Genomic DNA, 8,635 nt, shown 5'->3' with positions numbered 1-8,635 from the left:
GATATTGTTATCGTTGCAGTGTCTTTCAGTGTCTTCGCGATCTTGCGCCCACTGGGCGAGAAAATCGAGATATATCTGATGGCTTTCTGAGGGAGTGCGTTTGATGTCTTAGGCTTACGTTCGGTGATTTTTTGGAAGCGTGGTTGATTAAAGAGAGAGAGAGAGAGAGAGAGAGAGAGAGAGAGAGAGAGAGAGAGATAGATGAGAGAGAGAGAGATGGAACATATATATATATATATATATATATAGAGAGAGAGAGAGAGAGAGAGAGAGAGAGAGAGAGAGAGAGAGAGAGATTTCGCTTCAGCATCACTGAACTGCGAATCTATCGTATTATTATGTTTGTTTTTATTATTGTTTTTGTTGTAATTGCTGGAATGGAAAACTATTAACACTAGACCTATACATTTTTTACATTTATTTCCGTATTTTCTACTTCAGAATATTTTTAATATTTTGTTTGTTTTTCCATTGCAGTATTTTTTAGTAGCCTCCATGGCTTCTCGCTGTCTTGACGTAGACCTATTCTTCAAAACTACCCAGATATTGTGAATTGTAATTTAGATTCTATTTTTCCTTTAATCACAATAATATGACGACGAGATAAAGAGAGAGAGAGGCGAGATCGACGTCCTTTGTTGGATGTCAAAAAGTGGACTGATTGATTGATTGATTGATTGGTCAAGAATTACCTGGTTTGAAAAAATAATAGAAGTAAAATAATTTGTGAGCACGTGGTTTCGATCTCTCTCTCTCTCTCTCTCTCTCTCTCTCTCTCTCTCTCTCTCTCTCTCTCTCTCTCTCTCTCATACACACAATTACCCGGTTAAAAAAATAGAAGTGATATCACTTGTGAGCACTTGGCTTCGATGCCTAACTATCTCTCTCTCTCTCTCTCTCTCTCTCTCTCTCTCTCTCTCTCTCTCTCTCTCTCTCTCTCTCTCTCTCTCTGACTTTTTTCTCAATTATCCTTCCGTGGCAAAATGGTAGATAGTATTTTTTTATTCCTTTACCCCAATATTCCAGAGTCTGTGAATGATTGATTAGTGACATTTTACTAATGTTAAGAGTCTCGTTCACATAATAATAATAATAATAATAATAATAATAATAATAATAATAATATGTAATAATAATAATAATAATAATAATAATAATAATAAAAATAGTAATAATAATCTTTATTTCAGCTCAGGGCCATACACATGGAATATACAAAGTAGACACAATACAATATTCGGTACTTCAAGTTTCCAGGCTTGATATTTAAGTTTACAGGCTGGATATTCAAGTTTCCATGTTGGATATTAAAGTTTCAAGGCTGGATGTTTAAGTTTCCAGGGTGGATATTTAAGTTTCAAGGTGGATATTAAATTTTCCAGGCTGGATATATAAGTTTCCAGGCTGGAATATAAAGTTTCCAGACTGAATATTTAATTTTCAAGGCTGGATATTAAAGTTTCCAGTCTGAGTATTTAAGTTTCAAGGCTGGATATTTAAGTTTCCAGACTGGATTTAAAATTTTGAAGACTGGATATTTAAGTTTCCATGCTGGATTTTTAAGTTTCTAGGCTGGATATTTAAGTTTCCAGGCTGGATGTTTAAGTTTCCAGGCTGGGTATTTAGGCTTCCATGCTGGATTTTTAAGTTTCCAGGCTGGATGTAAATGTCTCTAGGCCGGATGTTTAAGTTTCCTGGCTGGATATTCAAGTTTTTAGGCTGGATATTTAAGATTCCAGGCAGGATATTCAAGCTTCCAGGATGGATATTTAAGATTCAAGGCTTGATATTTAAGTTTCAAGGCTGGATATATGTTTAAATTTCCAGGCTGGATATTTAAGTTTCAAGGCTGGATGTTTAAGTTTCCTGGCTGAATATTTAAGTTTCCAGGCTGGATACTTAAAGTGCTGGATATTTAAGTCTCCAGGATATATATTCAAGTTTTCCGGCTGGATATTTAAGTTTCCAGGTTGGATATTCAAGTTTCCAGGCTGGATATTTTAGTTTCCAGGCTGGATATTTAAGTATCCATGCTTGATGTTCAAGTTTTCAGGCTGGATATTTAAGTTTCCAAGCTGGATATTTAAGTTCCTAGGCTGGATATTTAAGTTCCCAGACTGGATGCTTAAGTTTCCAGGCTGGATATTTTGTAAAGTGAGAAATTATATAAATGAATTTCACGCAATGGTCAGATTTGAATCATGTTATTTTATTGTGTGAATAAATATGGCATAAATTTATTACTAACACACAGGAAATTGAAAAATAGTTCAGTAAACGATGTTACAGTGTTTTAAACATCGTGCCTCCCCCCCCTCTCTCTCTCTCTCTCTCTCTCTCTCTCTCTCTCTCTCTCTCTCTCTCTCTCTCTCACTGGCAGACCATTTACTTACTGTGTGTCTTATTAGGAAACTTCGAGCAGGTGTATATGATGAAGAACTTTACGCAGGTGTTACAGAGGTCAAGGAATATAAGGTATCACGTACTGAGCGCGTCTTATACTAGAAAGGAATTATGTCCTGGAACCTGGAAACTACATTCCAGCTGCTCTCGCTGAGACTTGCATGCTACTCATTCCACGCTCTTCGCTGGCTCTCTTGTCTCGTTGTGACCTCTGACAGATATCCTCTTGCATGATTAATTTATTTTTTCTGTTATTCAATAAGTGAGATTTCTTTCTGTATTTTCTTTTACCTCCTCATAATTATTCCTAATGAACACCATATTCTTTGGAAGCTTCTTGAATTTCAAGTCAATGGCCCCTTGTTCCATATGAACAGGGTTCATCTTCTGAATAATAATAATAATAATAATAATAATAATAATAATAATAATAATAATAATAATAATAATAATGATAATAATAATAATAATATTAATAATAATCTATTTTTTGGTATATGAGGAATTTGATTTTTATTGATGTCGGTGTTTTGAGTTATTGTGAAAATTTTTTGGGGGTTTTAGTTGAAGCTTCAATGTTATTTCATGTTCGCCGAGTTCTTAAGTAATATGAGTTATTACCATTCAGTAATATTGATTATGACCATTCAGTAATATGAATTAGTACCATTCAGTAATTTGAATTATTACCATTCAGTAATATGAATTATAACCCTCCAGCAATATGAATTATTACCATTCAGTAATATGAATTACTACCATTCAGTGATACAAGTTATTACCAGGTCGGGTTTTTTTTTAAAGCAAAGGCCGGTGGGACTGGCAACCTGAAGTTCTTTTTAATACTTTTTTTTATGCAAATACAGAAGAAAAGAAATTATTTACTGATGTGAATAAAAGATCATTTTTACGGGCATTTAGGTCAGAACTATTTCTTGGTGTTTGTGTGAAAGGTGTGATTTTTTTTCAAGTTTAACTTGTGATTTGCGTGTTTTTTCATTGCCTTGTTAATCGACTTCTTCTTTCCCTCCACTTTTAAAAGATGGAACTCTTCCCTTGCTTTGTTGTTCCCCGAATCTTATGATATTTTTACCCATCCTTGTTTTAATCAGGTCTGAGGATGTTTAAGGACATTTGGTGTCCCGTCTTATTGGCTATAGTATAAAAGAAGAATCATATGTTATTCCCACATATAACTGTAAATAGGTAAATGTAGTATCAGGTCTTTTTTTGTTTTATATTTACAGTCTTCTGGCCGCGTGATATGCTAGTGGTTTTGTGTACGTGTGTGTGTATGTATTTGACACCACTTCCTTTATAATTTGTTTGGATGAAGACCTCTAATTTCCATTTGAATTTTTTTCTTTGTTAAGATAAAATATATCGAGAAAAATATTGTTGACAATGATCTTTGTAGATGTATTAAATTCGTTGATAGGGAAACATTAACTAATTAAAATACAGTTCCTCTTGTAAGCTGATAATGTTAGAAAATGTGTAGACATGAAGATATGAGGCGATAAAGTAAATGCTGGGTGAAAATGTTAGAAAATGTGAATACATAAAGATTTCAAGATTTAGAGTATAAGCGATATGCAAAGTATGTACGGAAACAGACAGGGAACTGCGAAACAATAAAAACACAAAAATAGAAATCAGAAGATACACAGAGATGAAATAAAACAGGCTGAGAGAGAGAGAGAGAGAGAGAGAGAGAGAGAGAAAGGCATCAGTAAAACAAGCAATAAGAAAAAAGCAAAGAAAGAGAAAATTAGAAGATGTAAGATGAGATAAAAAGAAGATCAGGAAGAAAAAGAGAGAGAGAGAGAGAGAGAGAGAGAGAGAGAGAGAGAGAGAGAGAGAGAGAGAGAGAAAAGGCATAGCAGCAGCCCTATAGGTAGACGAAGCAATAAAGAAAAAAGCAAAAGTAGAAATTAGAAGATGCACGGAGATGGAATAAAAAGAACTGATCAGGAAACAGAGAGAGAGAGAGAGAGAGAGAGAGAGAGAGAGAGAGAGAGAGAGAGAGAGAGAGAGAGAGAGAGCAGCAGCCCTATAGGCAGGCAGGTAAGTAGGTAGGGGTAGGACTGCCTTACCTCTGGAGTTGATATATGTAACAGATTTGTGGGGAGCGAATTAGAACAGGTGAGAAGCGGGCTATAGTTGCGGCGCTAGTTGAGAGACGAAGGACGATACCAGGTATATAATTACCTTCCGTATGACCAACGAGGCAGTTGAGGGATTGAAAGAGGCACCGAAGAGATGAGATGAGATGGGAGGCTGGATGAATGCATGGATAGATGGATGCTGCGAGGCAGTTGAGGGATTTTGGGATAGAGATGAGATGAATAGATGGATGGATGGATGCTGCGAGGCAGTTGAGGGATTGTGAGGTTGAGATGAGATAAAGTTAGATGGGTAGATGGATGCTGCGAGGCAGTTGAGGGATTGTGGGATAGAGATGAGATGAATAGGTACCTGGATGGATAGAGAGATGCTGCGAGGCAGTTGAGGGATTGGGGGATAGAGATGAGATGAATAAATGGATGGCTAGATGGATGCTGCGAGGCAGTTGAGGGACTGAGGGATTGAGATGAGAGCAGATGAGATGGGAGGCTGCATGGATAGGTGGATGCTGCGAGACAGTTGAGGGATTGAGGGATAGAGATGTGATGAATAGGTGGATGGATAGATGGATGCTGCGAGACAGTTGAGGGATTGAAGGAGGGACCAAAGAGATGAGATGAAATGAGATGGGTGGCTGGATGGATTCATGAACAGATGGATGCTGCGAGGAAGTTGAACGATTGAGGGATTGAGGGACCTAAGCGATGAGATCAGATGAGATGAGTGGCTGCAAGGATAGATGGATGCAGCGAGGCAGTTAAGGGATTGAGGAATTGGAAGAGAGACCGAAGAGATGAAATGAGATGAGATGAATAGATGGATGCTGCTTCTACTGATGGTGATTATTCTCGAGGACCCTTGGGCACTGAATTATCTTGATTGCGACCTCGATGCAAACTGAAATGTTTTTTAATACTTTCTTCTACAATGGCGGCCCCTTTCAAGGGTCGTTCCATTATCGTTGGGGTATGTGATGGGTATGAAGTTCCCATTACCCTTATTTCGGGTCGTTTTGGTTCATACAGATGGCCTTTCTTTTGTCCATTTCATGGGACGTTCTGATTAGGTTTCTTCCGAAAGAGCTGAGTGTGCTGTTTTCTAATCCTGTTTTTCTTATAGTACATATATTTTGTGGGTTTGGTCCGGAAATACAGAGGGTTGAATATAATTCATAGTGGCTACTTAATTGAGATTCCCTCTCTCTCTCTCTCTCTCTCTCTCTCTCTCTCTCTCTCTCTCTCTCTCTCATACATATATATTTTATTAATTTATATATGTGTGTGTATATATATATATATATATATATATATATATATATATATATATATATATATAAAAGAGACAGACAGACAGAGACAGAGAGAGACACAATAGAAGCAAAAACGTAACAATTTTAATCATACACTGACCATTTCCAAAAAGAAAGAAGAAGAGCAATGATCTCTTTTTTTAATGTCATTTTTGAGGGCTTATAATAAAAAGATGTAGTAGGGAAGAAGGTAGGAGGAGGGAAGGAGAGGGAAGGGAGGGGGAGTCCTTAGGAGGCTGAAATACGAATTTCGGAGCTGTAGGACTACCTGAGGATACGTCCTGATATACGTGATAGTTTAATGGCAAAGCAAAGAAAGTTATGACGACGGCAAGGCCTACGGAGGTGTGTGTGTGTGTGTGTGTGTATAGGCCTACGGGTGGAGTTGGGTGAGAAAACAAAGGAAAATGAAGAAGCAGAAGAAGAGGAGGAGGAATAAGAGAAATAGTAGGAGGAGGAGGAGGAGGAGGAGGAATAAGAGGAATAGTAGGAGGAGGAGGAGGAATAGGGGGAAGAGGAGGAAGAATAGGGGGAAGAGGAGAAGGAAGAATAGGGGAAGAGGCGAAGGAAGAGGAATAGGAGGAGGAGGAATAGGGCGAGGAGGAGAAGGAATAGGGGGAAGAGGAGGAGGAATAGGAGAGGAGGAGAAGGGGGAATAGGAATAGGAGGAGGAGGAGGAGGAGGAGGAAAAGGAGGAGAAATATGGGTAAGAAGAGGAGGAGGAGAAATTGGGGGAATGGGAGGGGGAATATAGGAAGAGGATGAATAGGAATAGGGGAAGGAAAAGTAGAGGGAAACGATGCCTATGATAATAGGAATAAGGATGATGAAGAGCAGGATCGAATCCCTGACGTTTATGAGGATAATTATCGTGGTCTTGATGAAATGCTCTTCCTCCTCCTCCTCCTCCTCCTCTCCTCCTCCTCCTCCTCCTCCTCCTCTCCTCTCCTCCTCCTTATTGCTTTACCCTTATACCCATAACACCATCAAGGATTTTCCACCCCCAGTGTTCATTTGGATGTGGGATAACATTAATTACTTTATCAGGTTTGTGGTGCTTTTTTTTTTAATAGTGGTGTACTTTTCTTCTCCTTTCTCTGTGTGATCTGGGAGTAAGGAATTGTCTGTGTATGTGTGCGTATGTGCAAGAGTATATATGCATGTACTGTATATATATATATATATATATATATATATATATATATATATATATATATATATATATATATATATATATATATATAAATATGTATGGTGTATGTGTAATAGCAATTATGATCATGCATTATTATTTACACACTTTTTCTTTGTATACCCTTTTTCATTCTTATACTCCAGGTACATTTACATTTTATTGATTTGTCGCATAATTAGTCTTCTATTGGCCACATTTCTTCAGAGTCACTAATAACATTATTCAGATTAGCAACTTTTTATTAATTACATTGAAGCCACAATTCAACTTTTTTAAAGTAAATTTTCATCTTATCAATTTTTTTATTTTTTTATTTTTAGGAAGATGCAGTTCACGAAGAAGGCAATTCATTTACAAACAGTTGCTCTCTGAGGTTAAATTCAACTCCAATTCATTATTCAGTAATACCTAACTGCATTCAGAATATTGACTCCTTGCATCTTTTCAGCTCCTCAAATTCTCTAAGTAATTCACATTACCTACTTATATTTATTTTATCTATTAATTTATCAATTTATCTTTTCTTTTTTGATAATATGATCTCTTTTTCTGTATTTCTTATTATCTTCCGTTAATTCTATCAAATGAACACCTTACTCTTAGGAGGCTCGAATTGAAATTCAAGTCAGTGGCCCTGTGAGCTTGTTCCATATGAATGGTGGGTTATCTTCTGAATAATAATAATAATAATAATAATAATAATAATAATAATAATAATAATAATAATAATAATAATAATTAATGGATCCTGCGTGCTTGTCCATATGAGTAATGGTGGTCTTCTGAATAATAATAATAATAATAATAATAATAATAATAATAATAATAATAATAATAATATCTTTGTGATCTGCATCTTCTCTGAATAGCAGATTGTTTCCACTGATTACATTTTTCTTAACACCAATCCTGTCACTTCATTAACAGTAATTAACGAGACACCTGAGATTCTCAACTTAAGCTTGAGAAGTTAGACAGCTAGGAAGGAAACCCTTGAATGTCCTCAGGGCAAATAACTTTTTTTTTTTGGCTAGAGTGGTGTATGGAGTTAGTGAAAAAGACCCTGAATTCTGTTATTATGAAATATTTTGCTGTACTGATTAAAATGACTGAAATTTTCCCCAATAGGTCAAAATGTTACTGTGATGCTTATTAGAAAATTGTCAACAGTTTCTCGGGGAAGATGGAATTGAATATAAAATTTAGGCCAGAGGCCAATTACTGGGACGTATGAGGTCATTGAGCGCTGAAAAGGAAATTGAGAGTAAGAAGGGTTGAAAGGTGCAACAGGAGAAAAACCTTTTGCAATTGCACTATGAAACAATAATGTTAGGCGAGGGTAGAGGAAAGTGAGATGGAAGAAAGAGAATGTGAACGGAGGTACAATAAAAGAATGAAGGGGGTTGTAGCTAAGGGCCGAAGGGACGCTGCAAAGAACCTTAAGTAATGCCTACAGTGTACCTAGTGAGATGCACTGAGGGCGTTACTCCCTACGGGGTCTTGGGGAAGAAATTGACTGACATTCGCTTTGTGTATAGTTTGTAATAGTTACTAAATAACGCTGTATTGTCGTAACGGACATAACGGTACCAGCTACAATA

Source organism: Macrobrachium rosenbergii, chromosome 53 (genome assembly GCF_040412425.1).
Source record: "Macrobrachium rosenbergii isolate ZJJX-2024 chromosome 53, ASM4041242v1, whole genome shotgun sequence".
NCBI classification, from domain to species: domain Eukaryota; kingdom Metazoa; phylum Arthropoda; class Malacostraca; order Decapoda; family Palaemonidae; genus Macrobrachium; species Macrobrachium rosenbergii.
Note: the sequence above shows the minus strand (reverse complement) of the source record.